The sequence below is a fragment of the Monodelphis domestica genome, chromosome 1, assembly GCF_027887165.1.
Source record: "Monodelphis domestica isolate mMonDom1 chromosome 1, mMonDom1.pri, whole genome shotgun sequence".
Classification (NCBI taxonomy): domain Eukaryota; kingdom Metazoa; phylum Chordata; class Mammalia; order Didelphimorphia; family Didelphidae; genus Monodelphis; species Monodelphis domestica.
In genome coordinates, this window is record NC_077227.1 from 721,308,592 (window position 1) to 721,325,846 (window position 17,255).

Here is a 17,255-nt window from a genome sequence, read left to right on the forward strand (position 1 = left end):
AACAAGGGACCATCTGGTGTTTGGGGGGGGTTGAACCATCTCAGTAGAATTGGGCAGGTGAAGGGGGGGTCAGTATGGGTGGGGGAGGAGGGAGGTGAGAAAGAACAAGGAACAGGACCTGGATGTAGCCAAGAGGCCAAGGTGGGCTGAATCTGACAAGAAACTGGCCAAAGCCAAAGGTCTGCTCTCGGGGGAGGGGCAGGGGCTGCAGGAGGACCCCCTGGGAGCTCTCCCATCCCAGAAGTCCTCAAGTGCCTGCTGGAGGCCCCCTTGGGCTGGGGGAGGGTCATGTGGGGGTCCCAGTGCTCCAGGGGGAGATGCTCCAGCCAGGAAGCCTTTCCAGGGGGCCAGGCCAGGCTCAGAATTCAAAGACCAAAGGGGAGCAGCCAAGAGTACAGGAAGGATCTGAGGTCAGATTGGAACCCAGGCCCTCCCTACTACAGTTCTAGCACTGTGCCCAGCAGCCCAGATGGGGCTCCCTTGGCCAGAGGGCAGTCCTCCCTGTGGGGAAGGCCCTCCTCCTCTCCTCAGTCCCCATCCCTGACTGCAGGGCCTTCCTGGTGCTCTGCTGGCCTCCTGGTCTCACTTCCCCTTCCTACCTTTCCTCTGGCCCAGGCTCCCCTCATACCCTCATCAAATCCACCATAATATTCTTTGGCACTCCCAGCCCTAACAGCCCCATCCCCCTCCCCCTTGCACACCCTCTGCCCTGGGCCCATCAGTCTCCTGGGCATCCATGAAGAAACAGCACATCTAGTTCCTGGCCAGAAGCACCTTCTCTGGATGTCCCCCAGGGTAGCTGACAGGCTCTCCTTCCCCAGCTCTAGCCACTGCCCTCCCAGGCTTCCCTAGAGTTCAAAGAACAATCTCACCTCCTCCACAAAGTCCTCCTGAACTCTTCACTCTCTGTCCTCTTTCTGGTCATTATTGCCTGTTTAGCCACTGTAAAAGGGAATGCTTAATCACTAGCTCTAACTTAATTGGGGAAAGAGCTAGCTTGCTCAGTGGACAGAGACCAGGCCCAAAAGAAGAGGTTCTGTTACCCTGGAGACCAGTTCACTGGAAAAGGAAATAGAAACTGCTCTCAGAGGAAGTGTGACTGCCTGCAGCCAAAAATTAATATATTTGTGGGTGGATGCTTGAGAAGGAAAGCTAGAACCCCAGGGAAAGTGGGTAAAGGGGATGGAGAGAGAGAGAGAGCGAGAGAGATAGAACACAATAAAGGAAGAAAGACTCAGAGGTGAAGACTTCAATAACATGGGCTCCAGTGGTCATGCTCCTCTGATGGTGGAAGAGAGAGAGAGGGAGAGAGCTATACATGTCCCCAATATTTTATTGCAGAATCAAGGATTGGGGAAAGGGAGGGAGCTAATGAACATGTGACATGGCATAGCATTTGCCACTGGTCAATTGACAACCACAAGATAAAAGAGGAGGCGAATGAAACATGTGACCTGGAAGGGAACCTGGTCCCTCAGGTTGGAGCTAGGACCCTGTGGCAGCTAATGTTCTGCCCAGAAATTCTCCTGACCTTTTGAACTATAGGATTAGAAAGTGGTCACAATTAATAGAGTACCAAATAAATACAATGATCAAGAAATAATATGACCATGAGTCTGGCACATGAACACATAGTTTCCAACATTAATACATCAATAATACTTTCAAGATTAGAATATATCTGGGATGTGTGAATCTTAAAACTACTCAGACTCTACTTTAGAAGATTTGATTAAGCTATTCTCCATTTTTAACAATGGAGGTATGTATTAAGAACTTTTAAATTTACTCCACCCTACTCAGACAGTGCCTTAGGGGAAGATAAAGTTGTAAACTCCTGATTGAACAATGAAAAGTCCCTAACTCATATTTATAGTAAAGCTAGAACCTTAGGCTAGGTCTATTTTTAGATCTAATACAAAAAGGTGCTAAGTACCTATAAAGTTTAAATTAGTACCTAAAAGGTCAAGCAATTTACAAAAGGCAAGCCTAACAAAAGTGTGTGAAGTACTCAGAGGATTTAACCTAACCAGAGAAGGTGAGAACCAAAGAAGATGAGAACTAAGAATGGGCAGTCCTGGGAAAAAGCATCTACTGTGATTGGTAGACATGAAAATTTAGGGGAGGTGACATAAGAGAAAAATCTCTTTAAAAGGAAGGGGTAAAAGGTAATTTAAGGAGTTGAAGTGAGGGACATTTGAATTGAGTTCGCAAATTGAATTCTCTCTCTCTCTCTCTCTCTCTCCCTTAATTCCTTCATTTATATTAATTAAAATATCCATAAATCCCCAGCTGACTTGGGTATCTTTCATATTTTGGGAATTTCCCATGGAGACCACTCATTTAGATTTTAAGTCAAAACACTAAAAATTATCCTTTACATTTTGGCCAAAACCTTTACTGAGTTTGGCATTTACAGTTTTTAACATTCACAGATGCCAGAGGAAGTAATGTAAGAAGGGGAGTGGACAAAGAGAAATAAAGGCAAGCACCACTTGGGGGGGGGGGAGCTCTTGCTCTAACCTTTCCTGAGAGCAGGTGCTGCTGCTGGCTGTGGCTCTGGACAGTTTGGCTATTGGAGAATCCAAAGGAAGGAGGGTGAGGGTGGGCAGCTGTCCCTTGTTTATAGTGAGTGAGTTAGAATAAAGAGACCAATAGTGTAGGCCCAGATTGTGAAGTGAGGTTGATTAGTGAAACTCTCAAAGGACAGTTTTTAGGTAGTTTGTAGGTTGATATAAGTTTGGGGTAGGATTTAGGTAGCACTAAGATAGATGGTTAAATCTCTCTCTCTTTTCTATCTTTCCGTCTTTCCTATTTTTTCTCCATTAAAGCAAAACTTTGTTAAACTGATCTCCTATCTTTGTCAAGCTCCTAAATTTAACCTCTGCACCAGAATAGAGCCTGCTTGGGGTGACTGAAGCAGAGACTGCCCAAGAGGTGGAGGAAGGGGTCTCGGGTTAGCAGAAGCTTGGGAGTCTGGGGCCCAGAGGCTAGGAGGCAGGAAAGCTGGGTCCTTACGGTGAACCTTAAAAATTCCCAGACCTTACTTCATAAGATTGGATTAAGACCATTCCCCATTTGGGCAGTGAACTCTACTTAGATCAGGAATGTGAGAACTCTACTTCACCTACTTAAGTCTGCCCTAGGGGAAAATAAAGTTGTAAACTCTTTTCTGAACAATGAAAAGTACTTAAACCCATATTTATAATAAGGCAAAAAGTTCTTAAGATAAGTACCTATAAAGGTCAAGCAACTTGTGAATTTACAAGGAACAAAGAGCTGAGAAACTTACTCAGAGCTTTCCTGGTGTGAATTACTCAAAAATTTATACCTTCTTAGGTGTGGACTAAGAATGGTCTGTCCTTTGAAAAACGTCTACTGTGATTGGTAGATATAAGGACTTAGGGGAGGTGACATAGGAGAAAATGCCCTTTAAATAGGAGCTCAGATTCATCCAGAGATTCATTCAGATTGAGGATTGAGCTGGTGGAGGCAGCTGAGATGATGCTGGCCTGGTGTCACTAGAATCCTTGCTTGGACAGATCTTGTGGTGAGTGATTAAGGACTGACTGATCTTTCTCTTAAGGGCTTAGGACTGGGTTGGCCAGGGCTGCCCTGGGCTGACCTATCCATTTCTCATTATTCCCCTTTTTCTCTCTTTCTCTCCTTTTCTTTAATTCCTCATTTGTATTAATTAAAATCTCTATAAAACCCAGATGACTTGGGTATATTTGAATAATTGGGAATATTTCCCTGGTGACCACCTTATATATTGATTAAAAACAAGACACTGTAGTGAAACCATATTTTCTGTGGTCACAACCTACTCATCCACTCTTTAATCTACAACAATTTATATCTTCCACTATTTTAATCACTACAGTTTAAGGCCTTCAACCATTTTAATTATTATATTACAAGGTCAGCAAAACTGCACCCAGTACTGGCCCCCTGGACACCCCCTCCAGGAAGGACGTTTTAGCAGGAAAGAAGATCCAGAAGAGGAAGCAGGAGGCAACAGCCAACCAGAGCAGCCACAGGGATACATTGTATCCCGAAAGAAATTTGCACCCCTGTGCTGCCAGTCTGGCTCCACTCCAGCCCCACGTCCTTTGTGAACCCAGACAGCCCATGCCAGCTCCAGAGTCCCAAGGTGTGGGGGGAGGGAAAGGGCTCCCAATCTGGGGGGCATCCAGGAATTGAGCTCAAGGAGGCACAGGCAGGAGGTGGTCTGCCCCAAAGGGACTCATAAAGGGAGAATTCGAACTCAGCCCCAGCCAAGGTCCACGATGCGAGTGGCTACAGGCTCTAACCTGTGAGTGTAAGTGATGCTCTCTGAGGCCTGCCCTCCCCTCCCGGTGCAGAAGCCAGGCCCCTCCACATCTGGCCCCTCCCTATCAGGGCTCCCCTTTCCCGCAGTTCCCGGCCACCACTTCATAATTACCGAGACTTGAAGCACGGGGCGCAGGAAGTTAAAAGGCAGTAGGAACATCTTTGGAAGTGGAGGAGGAAGTAGGACTCCTGGAGATCGTCACTTCCTGCTTCCCAGAGGCCCCGCCCCGCCCTGTGGTGCTGACCCTCCCCGACCCTCCTCCTCCGACTCCTCCCTTCAGAGCCTCCAGATAGGCCCCGCCTTCTCCTCTTACCCCTCCATCCCTATTCATTCCTCCACACGCAGGATGGTCCACCCCTTCCCTTTGACAAACTTCCCAGCCCTCCCCGTCCTTGCAAGCCTGTGAAAGAGCGCTGGGAGTTGTCAGATCAGTTCCTTCCAAGGAGTCCTTCAGATCCTTCCCCTAATGAGGAGGTCCCTGCTGGGCTCCCTCTGAGCTACCAGCCCAGGAAAGGGCTGGTAGAGGAAGGCGAGAGCCAGGAGTGAGGAGGGGACCAGCTTGAGTGGAGGACCGGGAAGGTGGGCTGTGAGCCTGTCAGCCAGGGGCGAGAGCGGAGGGATCCGCGTCCTCTTTTGGCTCTCCCCGCCTCCCTACCACGGGGCAGGCTGGGATGCCTGACCTGCAGAGGAAGGCTGGAGGACCCCCAGCTCCCCCCCTCCCCCCCCCCCCCCCCCCCCCGGGTTCGGGGGCTGCTCTGACCACGCTTCTCTGAGCTGAAGGGCTCCAGCCTCAGGGGAGGCTTTCATTCAAGGCTGCAGCAGCACTGCGGGAGGGAACCGATCCTCTTGCTGACAGTCGTCATGTCCAACGATTTCTGGCTCCATCTTGCTGATGGTGACAGTGTTGTCTGTCCCAGGCCCAGGGCCACCAGAGCGGGGGTTTGGGGATGGAATAGTAAAAGCTGTCCAAAGGCAAGACTATGTCCCACTTAGTGAGATCTATTATACTAGCGATTTCTCTAAAGTCTGACAACCGTTTATGGTTCCCCTCAATTTCCTCTGCTCCTTGGAAATTTACCTACAAGGAACTTCCAGACCTACCTTAGTCCCAGACTCAAGAAACCATCCAGCACATGTGAAGCACTGAGATTAGGAGTGATAGAGACACCCAAGTCTTAATTACCCTTTGTTGGTTTTGTGGTTTCTCTTATTGTATTTAGGTTTATCCCAGATGCCCTCACTTCAGACTACAACCTCTTTCCCAAGTCCCTCTGTAACTGGTCAGTTGTCTCTCTTTGGTTACTTTCCCTCAGGAATTACAGTCTGAGAGCAGACTTCCTTCCTTTTCTAGGCTCCCTGCAGGGTATACCAGACCCCAAGTTCTTCAGTTGGATAGAAATCCCCATTTGAGATATTTTTTTCCTGGAGATATTGTTCCCAGACACTCAAAGCTTGGCTTGATGTGGTAATGGTGTGTGTTTGCTCATGACTCTGTGTGGTGGCCATAAGAGCATTGTCTCTGTTGCCCTGAATAAAGACATGCTCTTTGTAACTGTTTTGGTGGTTCTGTGTTTTTCCAGGTCAGCAAGTCCTACATTGGAAGAAAGAAAGAAAAAAAGAAACAGCTTCACAAGTAAATATTTGGGGACAGAGAAAAGGAAATATGGTTAGTTGATGAGCAGAAAACAAACATATTTTAAGTTCATCTCATGGGCCAGTCAGGGGATAACAGAATGGCTAAAATGTATATCCCTGCCCCTGGGGAGCTGACATTCAAATAGGAAAGACATCTTGTAAATCAGTAGGTACTACAAGCAAGGTCCAGTGTATGTGAAGGTAACAGGAAGGCAGTAGTGATATTGCACAAGAGGGAGTTTGTTGTGGGAGAGCAAATGCTGGTTCTTGACTGAAGAATTAAAGCTCAGACCCCTTCATCAGAAGGTATGAACGTATTTGTTCAAGGATGTTAACAGAGTGTAGCCCCTTGATTAAAGAGGGATTTTGAATATTTAATAGTTCTGTGTTTTTTCCCAGTCGACACATGTCTCAGTGCATACCACTCTAGAGTCACATCTTCACTATTATAAAGAGTATCTAGATCCCAGAATTGATGTTCTCTGAGAACAGCTTTCCATCTATGCTGTTCCACCTAGCAGGCAGTCTTCCACCTATGCTGTCCTCCTGGCCAGATTCAACATTACTTTCTCAATTAATAAATTTCTCTTTTTATTTTTAAGCTAAGTTTTGGTGTCTTGCATCCTTGCAAAAGGTACCCTTCCTGAACCCAAGGGGTTCACCTCAAGCCCCCCACAACATTAGCACTCATTCCTTGCCCCCCTCCTCTGGTATGTGTGAATCTTAAAATTTCTCAGAATTGTGAATCTTAAAAAATTCTCAGACTCTACCTTAGAACATTTGGTTAAGGCTATTCCCCATTTTAAACAATGAAGGTACTTGATCAAGAATGTGAGAACTCTAACATTACTCCACCCATATTTAGGCATACTTTAGGGGAAGATAAAGTTGTGAACTCCTTACTGAACAATGAAAAGTACTTAACCCATACTTAAAGTAAAGCTAAAACCCTTAAACTGGGTCTATTTTTAGATCTAATACAAAAAAGTGCTAAGTACCTATGAAGGTCAAATTAATCACTAAAAGGTCAGGCAACTTGCAAACTTGCAAGGGACAAGCTTAACAAAAGAGGTGTGAAGTTTTGGTCTACCCAGAGAAGTTGAGAATTAAAGAAGGTGTGAATTAAGAAGGGTCAGTCCTTTATAAAACATCTACTGTGATTGTAGATGTGAAAACTTAGGGGAGGTGACATAGGAGAAAATTCTCTTTAAAAGGAGGTCAGAAAGGCCTCTGAAGGAATTCAGCTATGGAGCTGAATTGGAGGCTGGTCTCTCTCTTGGTGGCTGAAAAGGAGTGCAGCCTTGGTAGCTGAGTTGGAGCTCGGACTAGTTGGAGTACCTGGGTCTCTCTGAACACTAGAGTTTTGCTTGGAAGGATCTTGTGATGAGATGACAAAAGACTGACTGATCTCTCTCTTAAGGCTTAAGCCTAGGCTGGCCTAGCCCTTTTCTCATTATTTCCTCTTACTCTCTCTCTCCCTTTCATTAATCCCTTAATTTGCATTAATTAAAAATCTCCATAAAAACCCAGCTGACTTGGGTATTTCATATTTGGGAATTTTCCCATGGAGACCACTATATTTTTTATTTGAAACTGTAATAACTAAAATTAGTTGGTGCCATAAACTGTAGTGATTAAAATAGTGGAAGGCTTAAATTGTTGTAGATAAAAGAGTAGGTGAGTAAATTGTGACCACAGAAAATATGTTTTCACTACAGTGTCTTGTTTTTAAATCAATATATAAGGTGGTCGCCAGGGAAATATTCCCAATTATTAAAATATATCCAAGTCAGCTGGGTTTTATAGAGATTTTAATTAATACAATGAGGAATTAAGAAAGAGAGAAAAAGGAAATAATGAGAAAAGGGCTATACCAGCCTAGGCCGGCATGAGCCAGCCTAGGAAAAGAGGGATCAGTCAGTCTTTTATCCCTCACCACAAGATCTGTCCAAGCAAGGATTCAGAGGGACAGAGTCTCCTCAGAGGGAGTTCCAGCCAGAGTCAGCCATCCTCAGACTGTCTTCAAGAGACTGTCTTCAAGAGACTGTCCCAAGAGACTGTTTCAAGAGACTGTTCCTATTCTCAGTTTCTCTTCTCCTTTTAAAGGGAATTTTCTCCTATGTCTTCTCCCCTAAGTTCTCTACTGTGATCTACCAATCGCAGTAGACATTTTTCAAAGGACAGACCATTCTAGTTCACACCTGAGTAGACTAATCTTTTGAGTAATTCACACCTGAGTAGACTAGAATCTCTGAGTAAGTTCTCACCTCTTTGCTCCTTGTAAGTTCACAAGTTGCCTGACCTTTATAGGTACTTAGCACCCCTTTGTATTAGTTCTAAAAATAGACACAGCTTAAGAACTTTTTTGCTTTATTATAGGTATGCGTTTAAGTACTTTTCATTGTTCAGCAAGGAGTTTACAACTTTATCTTCCCTTAAGGCATGCTTAAGTATGGTGAAGTAGAATTCTTACATTCCTGATCAAATACCTTCACTGTTTAAAATGGGGAATAGTCTTAACCCAACCTTATGAAGTAGGGTCTGGGAAATTTTAAGGTTCACAAAACCATATTTCCTCGGTCACTGTTTATGCCAACCACTCTTTTATCTGTAACATATGCAATCTGAGGGCTAGTAGAGAACTCACAGGAGGGGAGGAGGATAACCCCAGACTCATAATAAAAATGCAGGAAAAGAGAAACTACCAGAATGTAAGCAATTCCATCACCCTGGGGCTCTCCCTTTGCCCTGGCTACACTCTCTGTTAATATCCTTGAACAAATATGTTCATACCTTCTGATGAAGGGGTCTGAGCTTTAATTCTTCAGTCAAGAACCAGCATTTGCTCTCCCACAACAAACTCCCTCTTGTGCAATATCACTACTGCCTTCCTGTTACCTACACATATACTGGACCTTCCTTGTAGTACCTACTGATTTACAAGATATCTTTCCCATTCAAATGTCAGCTCCCCAGGGTGTGATAGAGACATAAAGAGAGAGAGGTTTTGCAGGACTTGTGGACCAAGATACAGGGCTGGAGATCTAGCACTAGATGTCAGTCAAGAGAAGATTACAACAGAAGGTTCCCAGGAGGGGCAGTTGGGGGCTTTTGCTGGCCACACTAAGAAAAACGGGGCTTTTGGTCTCTGTGTCTCTGCCTGGAAGTCACACTCTCACTCCTTGGAGGTTTGAACCTGGCTGAAAGACCTTTGTGAGGCTGATTTGGGTTTTGGGTTTCTCTGGTTCTGAGCAGTTGAAGTTGACACTGAAGAAGAGATTTACTTGGTGAAGAAGAAAGAAGATTCAAACAGTTGTCCTCCATCTCCCTAACTGTCTCAGAGACATAGCTTGTGACTGGAATACTTCCTCAAACCTTTCTAAAATTATCCCCGTAGCTTAGGAGAAATCTTCATCCCTCTTACCTCAGTTTCTCATCCTGTTATCCCAATAAACCCCTTGTTTGAGAAAGAAAACTAGTATCTATTGTAGTTCACTCCAGAGGGAGGGAAGAAGCAAAGGCTTCAAGAAGTATTGTGAGGTGGGGTAGGCAAGGGAGGGAGGACTGGAAAGGGAGGGAGTGAGGGAGGAAGGAGGTTAGGAAATAGATTGATCCATTAGCAATCAGTAGGGATCAATAGGCAAACCCGAGAGTAAACCCCAGGGAATTCCTTTATAAGTAATTCCCTGTGTACCAGCATCCCTGTGTGGTGGCATCCCTCAGCATTTCTCTGTTCTACCTCCATTACCAATAAGTAGGTTTAGATGCCTGTAGCAGCTCTCTCTCTAGTCATAGCCAGCCAGAGAACAACAGTCACTATAAGAAGAAACAGGTTCCCCTCAGTTTACTTCACTATCTCAATAAGTAATCATTTTTAGTCAGTTTACATATTTTATTACAAGGGGCAGAGATATATTTTAGCCATTCTGGTATCCCCTGACTGGCCCATGAGATGAACTTAAAATATGTTTGTTTTCTGTTTATCAACTAACCATATTTCCTTTTCTCTGTCCCCAAACGTTTACTTGTGAAGCTGTTTCTTTTTTCTTTCCTCATCCAATGTAGGACTTGCTGACCTGGAAAAACACAGAACCACCAAAACAGTTACAAAGAGCATGTCTTTATTCAGGGCAACAGAGACAATGCTCTTATGGCCACCACACAGAGTCATGAGCAAACACACACCATTACCACATCAAGCCAAGCTTTGAGTGTCTGGGAACAATGTCTCCAGGAAAAAAATATCTCAAATGGGGATTTCCATCCAACTGAAGAACTTGGGGTCTGGTATACCCCGCAGGGAGCCTAGAAAAGAAAGGAAGTCTGCTCTCAGACTGTAATTCCTGAGGGAAAGTAACCAAAGAGAGACAACTGACCAGTTTCAGAGGGACTTGGGAAAGAGGTTGTGTGACATACAAAAGAGTGGTTGCCTTAAACTATGACTGCGAAAATGTGAAAATGGCCAAACTGTAAGGTTTTGGCCACACTGGTAAAGATAATTTTTAGTGTCTTAATTTTATATTAAAAATAAAGTGTTCGTCATGGGAAAAATTCCCAAATATTAAATATACCGAAGTTATCTGGGGTTTATGGAGATTTTAATTAATACAAATTAAGGAATTAATGAAAGGGAGAGAGAGAGTAAGAGGAAATAATGTATGAGGGGCCAATGGCCTAGGCCTGAGCCTTAAGAGAGACTGGTCAGTTTTTAATCCACTCACCACAAGATTTGTCCCAAGCAAGTGTTCAGAGAGACCCTCTAGTTTAGCTGCTCAGCTCCACTAAGTTCAGCCTTTCAATTCAGCTTTTTCAAGCTGAACTGTTCAGAGGCCTTTCTGACCTCCTTCTAAAGAGAATTTTCTCCTATGTCACCTCCCCTAAGTTTTCACATCTACAATCACAGTAGATGTTTTATAAAGGACTGACCCTTCTTAATTCACACCTTCTTTAATTCTCAACTTCTCTGGGTAGACCAAAACTTCACACCTCTTTTGTTAAGCTTGTCCCTTGCAAGTTTGCAAGTTGCCTGACCTTTTAGTGATTAATTTGACCTTCATAGGTACTTAGCACTTTTTTGTATTAGATCTAAAAATAGACTTAGCTTAAGGGCTTTTGCCTCACTATAAGTATGAGTTAAGTACTTTTCATTGTTCAGTAAGGAGTTCCACTAAAGTATGCTGAAGTATGGGTGGAGTAATGTTAGAGTTCCCCCATTCCTGATCAAGTACCTTCATTGTTTAAAATGGGGAATGGTCTTAACCAAATGTTTTGGTTAAGGTAGAGTTTGAGAATTTTTAACATTCACAAGTCTGAGAAATTTTAAGATTCTCAGTTGTAGCCTGAGGTGAGGGTATCTGGGATAAACCTAAATACAATAAGAGAAACCACAAAACCAACAAAGGGTAAGTAAGACTTGGGTGTCTCTATCACTCCTAATCTCAGTGCTTCACATGTGCTGGATGGTTTCTTGAGTCTGGGACTAAGGTAGGTCTGGAAGTTCCTTTGAGGCAAATTTCCATGGAGCAGAAGAAATTGAGGGGAACCTTAAAAGGTTGTCAGACTTTAGAGAAATCGCTAGTATAACAGATCTCACTAAGTGGAACATAGTCTTGCCTTTGGACAGCTTTTACTATTCCATCCCCAAACCCCCGCTCTGGTGGCCCTGGGCCTGGGACAGACAACACTGTCACCATCAGCAAGAAAGAGCCAGAAAGTCTTTGGATATGATGACTGTCAGCAAGAGGATCAGTTCCTTCCCGCAGTGCTGCTGCAGCCTTGAATAAAAGCCTCCCCTGAGGCTAGAGCCCTTTAGCTCAGAGAAGCAACAGTTTTCTTCATGGTCCCAAAGTCAGAGCAGCCCCTGAACCCAGGGGAGTGCTCAGGGTCCTCCAGCCTTCCTCTGCAGGTCAGGCATCCCAGCCTGCCCATTGGTAAGGAGGTGGAGAAAGCCCAAAAGAGGGTAAGTCTCACCCATGACTGACAGGCTCACAGCCCACCTTCCCTGTCCTCCACTCAAGCTGGTCCCCTCCTCACTCCTGGCTCTCACCTTCCTCAGCCCTTTCCTGGGCTGGCACACGACTGCACAGAGTCTGAGGATTGAACTCTGGCCACTCTGGTCACTGACCCCTGGGAGTGCCACCATGTAAGATGGACTCTGGGGAACAAAAGAATTTGGGGAACCTCTATACCATTTGGGGGATCCAGGGACAAGGAAAGATGATTGACATCACGATAACTACAAAGAAAATGGGAATGTTCAACTGAGGGGATACAATCAAGCTTAGGAAAGGACTAATAGCTAGAGGTGAGGGTGTAAGAGAAGGGGCTGCTTATAATGGACACTAAAGGATGATTCCTGCCCAGGAGTGGAACTTCTTGGGAAAGGGTCTGATACTATAGGGGAGACTACCTAAAACAAAGAGGGTCCTTAGCATATGCTTATCTCACTCAACTAGGATTGTCATTTCCCTGAGGGTCTCCCACTCAGTCTGAAACTGCCAACCTGGGGTTCCCTTCAGGGTAGATTCCCATGAGAAAAGGGAACAAGTACAAGTTTTGGGGTCTCCAACCTATAAGGTAGTCCTGAAACTTGGGGTTCATCAGATCTCACTAGGCCACAAGTTTGGGATTCCTAGATTCCATTTTGACACATGGCAAGGGGGGAGGTTTGCCTGAAGACATAGGGGGTGACCCTGAGTTTGGAGGACAGATGGATGTCTGAGATACAACTTGATGATATCAAGGAGGTGTATCTCTCTGTCCATCCAAATCTTATAGGAGTTATCAGATGTTTTGGCTTAGGAGTCACAAGGATAGAAGGGAGCAAGGGAATTTTTCTGCTTATTGTTTGCTGCTGGGGGCCATCAGACCATGATGCCTTGACAGAGTCATGCATGATAGCTGGGGAGACCACAGAGTGGTCCTTGGCAAGATGTGACTGCCCACTCTATCCCCCTTGCATGACTTCTTTCATCAATGCCCCTTACCTATGAATTGCCAACATGGAAATCTAGAAATCCCCAGTTTATTTAGTTTGAGGGTAGAAACCCCAGGTTTTGACCTTGTCACTGGAGAGGTTTCCTCCTGAGGGAAGGTCCCACTTCACCAGACAATGGACATCCTGGTAGTTTGGGTGGGAGCAGCTAATCCTATCCAATGTTAAGTATCTCTTTTGTCCCTATGGTTTCTCCCCCTAGGCTAAGGCCCATTACAAGGCCTGGGCTGAGTCTTTCCCTTTTGTGTCCATTGTAGGGCATCAGCTACTTTACTGTTATTCCTGTCTGGAACTCATTTTCCTTTCTTACCATTTTAAAGTCAATCAACTGTCCCTCTCACTCTAAGCCCTGAGGTCATCTAGAGTGGTATATAGGTTCCCAAATTCTTTTGTTCCTCTGAGTCATCTAACATTGTGGCACTCCCTAGGAATAACATCCCCAGAGTCCAGGGTTTGCACCCTGAAAAAGTTGTGATGCTGAACTCTGAGTAAAGGGCCAAATTGGACTTATCCCTCTCCTGATTAAAGACTTGGATTTTTTGACTATTTAATAGTTCTATGTTATCTCCAAGTTAATAGAATTGACATGATTATTATTTCCCCTAGTCTCAAAAGAAATAATGCAAGAGCAAAACACATGTACCCTAATTCTCCGAAACATCACCAAAAGATCAGACCCTCAAACCCAATCCCAAAAGACTATCATGGGTTAACTTTTATTTAGGTACATAATTCCCAGCAAAACTGCAGCTAGAGGCTAAGCCCAAAACTTTCTCATGAAGCCAGCACACAAATAAATCATAGACACCCATACAATACGTACAGGTACAGCACAGGTACACTAAGCTTCAATATGTCTCAGTAACTCAGTTACACAAATCAGTAACTCAAACTCCCTAGTAAGCCACCTGTGACAAAATCATTTATCTTGTATTCTGTCGGTAATCACAATACAAAAATATAGAATGTTAATCAAGTGATTTGTTAAAAGTTAATGTATCACTTTTCCAATTATCTCTCTTTGATTTTGTATACCTGCATGCCAAGAAAATGGGTATAAAAATAAATCCCAGGCCTGGGAATGTTGGAGCAGCTTTGAGATGAAAGCAGTCCTATGGCCATAATGATTAAGCTTTATTCCATTTGTTATTTATTTTATTTTATTTATTTTGACTGATCGTTCACCACCTGTTGGGAACCCTGGAGTCGCAAGTGAGGCTGGATCCTGACCGCAGCAGTTTGCCTGAAATACTTCTATAGTTTTGGGGGTACAATGCCCATGCCACTAAGATCCCCAGTGCACCTGGGTGCTATTTCTTCCCATGTTCTGACTGGCCAACAGTCAAGGCCAACCTAGTGTCTCAGCCCTCAAACTCTTATCAAAAGATAATAAAGTTAAGATGATCTACTAGTTATCTCCAATGCTTCCCCAACCTTGATCATCAGGTTTAACAAAAGAAGCTCTGCAGCTGGGGAAACACAGAAATTCTAATATCTGCTAACTAGTAAAAAGCTTTTATAAAATCTAAAAGCACTATTATAGAAAAAGGATTTCAAAGCACTTCTAAGATTTTAAACCATCATCTGCCACTCCCAACCTTCATCATTAAGTGGGTGTTTGAGAAGGGCAATCCCAGAAAAATCCTCTTGCAAAAAGTCAATTTTGATTTCAGGCTTCAAATTCTTCAGGGAATCCCAAGTTGGAGGTTAGGGAATTAGAGCATTCCACCTATGGGGACAGCCAATCAAAAGGCTGTATAAAATTAATATAAAATGTAATTCCTTACCATGCATACATATTGAGTTAGGACATCATCAAGTCATGGGACTATAGGGCTGGGTGGGAACCTGCTGTCCTGACTTCTGGAAGGGGCTGGTGGAAGTCCTCCTGTGATGGGTGATGTGTCTGGAAGTCAGGACTCGGGACCCAGACTGAAGTTAAGGTTGGCCAATCAAAGATGCAGAAGGAGGAATCATTGACTTTCTAGGAAATGGTATGGAACAGTGGCTGGTCTCTTTCACTGGAGATTCTATCTCTGGCTGGACACTTGCCTTGCTTCCTTCTCTGGAGTGTTTAACACTCAGCTTGAGCCTTGGCTGGAAGCTGGAGCTGGGGAAGCATGAAAGTGGTGTTTTTAGTTAGGGCAGCCTGGTGAGCTTTCTCTCTTTCTCTCCATCTCTCTCTCATTTTTACTAATAAATAATTATAAATTATTACACAGTCTCCAAGGAGTTTTCATGATTATAAAGCCCAGAACTGAGAGACGGAGTATGCTGGGGTTTGAAGAATAACAAGGTCAGTCTCTTGGGATGACAGAGTTCTTGGAAGAGAGTAAAGGGTGAGATTGAAAAGGCAAGAAGAATCTGAGTGCTGAAGGGTTTTAAAATCCAGAGGATAAACAAATATTTATTACAATGGAGAGGGAAGGTGGATTATTGGAAGAGAAATCTCAATAAGAATCAGTAGGCTACCTACTCAGACAAAAACAGAATTTATTAATAATTAAAGGTGCCAAACCCTCCACTTTTCTGATCAAATCAGCTTAATTAATTAATTAAAAGAAAATTTTGGAATGAAGGCAATGGAGAACTCTAGGCCAAGAGGTCCCTTGACAGAATGCAGTTAGGTTGGCATCAAAGAGCAAATTCTGATTGGGTCTAGTTTACCTAGCAGAGATCCAACAGGGAGCTATAAGGTATTCTCATTTTAAGCTACAGTGAGGGTTCTCTGAACTTTAAATTACTCTACCCTACTTAAACTTTGCTTTAGGGGAAGATAAAGTTGTAATTTCCTGATTGAACAATGAAGGTACTTAGCTCTTACCTTATAGTGAAGCTAGAACTTTAAGCTAAGTCTATTTTTAGATCTTAATACAAAAAGGGGATAAGTAACTATAAAGGTTAAATTAATCACAAAAAGATCAAGTAACTAATAAAAGGTAAACTTAACAAAGAAGTGTTAAGTAACTCTAAAGATATAATCTAATCAAAAGAAGATGAGAACTAAAAGTATGGGCAGTCCTGGAGAAAAGCCTTTGATGTGATTGGTAGATGTGAAAATTTAGAGGAGGAGACACAAGGGTGAAAGGTCTACATATTTGGGTCACTTCCTCTCTCTGGCACCTTTTTGGTGGCAGAGAGTTGGCTGGTAGCAGCGTGCTGGGCCTTTCAGCATCTTAGCACGGCTACAAGCTATTGTCCAGTTTGGTGGTGAGTTTCTGGCTGAGTTTTCCTCCTTTACTTTCCAACTTTATCCTCTTAGAAACCTCTAATCTTCAGAGACCCAGAGGCGGGGATTTTAAACTCCCCCTGGCATAGGCCAGGCAGGAGAAATATATATCCCTTTCCTTCCTTCTCCTCAAATTCCTTCCCTCCATATTGATTAAATTACCATAAAATTCCAGACTGACTTGGGTATTTTATTTGGGATGTCCCCTGGCAACCAATTAAATCTAGATTTTAAGTCACAATTCTAAAATTATTGTTATAGTCCCAAAGAATAGGTAATCTCTAGTCATTGGGGAATATGTTTTTTCTTACAAAATGGAGTTGGAAGGCACTCAATAGTTGTGGCTCTATTTTGTGTCCTCAAGGGCTTGGTTTCTGAAAAAGAATCCTTCCTTTTTCTAGATAGGAAAAACACTTTTTTTCCCCCACAACTTTGGAAGGGCTCAAATGCTGCTTGGGGAAATGAAGGAAAAGTTTTCCCCTCTCCATTGTCACACATAAGGCTCCCATGCCTTTTCATTGTGTGCCATATTTGTCTATGCCTTATATGCCATATTTGTCTATATCTATGCACTCCTGCTGCTCCTGCCCTCTCAGTACTCTTCAGAGCTTGGAGTCCCATCTAGTTGGTAGGATCTATGAGGAAACAAAGGCAAATGGAACCTAGGCAGGGAGGCTGACTAGGGGGTATTAGGGAGTAGAAAAGAGCAGACTGAGGGGAAAAGAGCCCCAGCTCCCTGGTCATTCCCTCAACTTTTGTCTGGGGCTCTGAGTAGGTAACTAGGATGGATTCTTGTGGTCATAACTCCCACTGAGAATCCCCAGATAGACATCATCTCCTCATGGCTAAATAAGGGGAGAAGAGCTGGTAAAGGGTCAGGTTTGAGTGCCTGGTTACCAGTGACTAACTAAGTGCCAGGCAGCAACATGGGCTTGATCCTAGATAGACACTAAGTACTTCCACCCCTCTTCCACCTCAGGAGAGTAACAGAGGTTCACTTCTAAAGGAAAGAGACCAGAAAGAGAAGCTTAAAGCAGGCTTCTCAGGATGGTGCTCACCACCTG

The 17,255-nt window shown here is 43.9% G+C and overlaps 1 protein-coding gene across 1 annotated transcript in view; it reads right to left on the minus strand.

The window, feature by feature from the left end:
* LOC130456467 (zinc finger protein 664-like) overlaps positions 1 to 4,543 on the minus strand; it is a 29,421-nt gene extending 24,878 nt beyond the window's left edge. Inside the window, exon 1 of the mRNA XM_056812671.1 lies at positions 4,445 to 4,543. The gene's annotated coding sequence lies outside the window, so the exon portion shown is untranslated. The remainder of the gene's footprint in view (positions 1 to 4,444) is intronic.
* Positions 4,544 to 17,255: the final 12,712 nt, after the last annotated feature.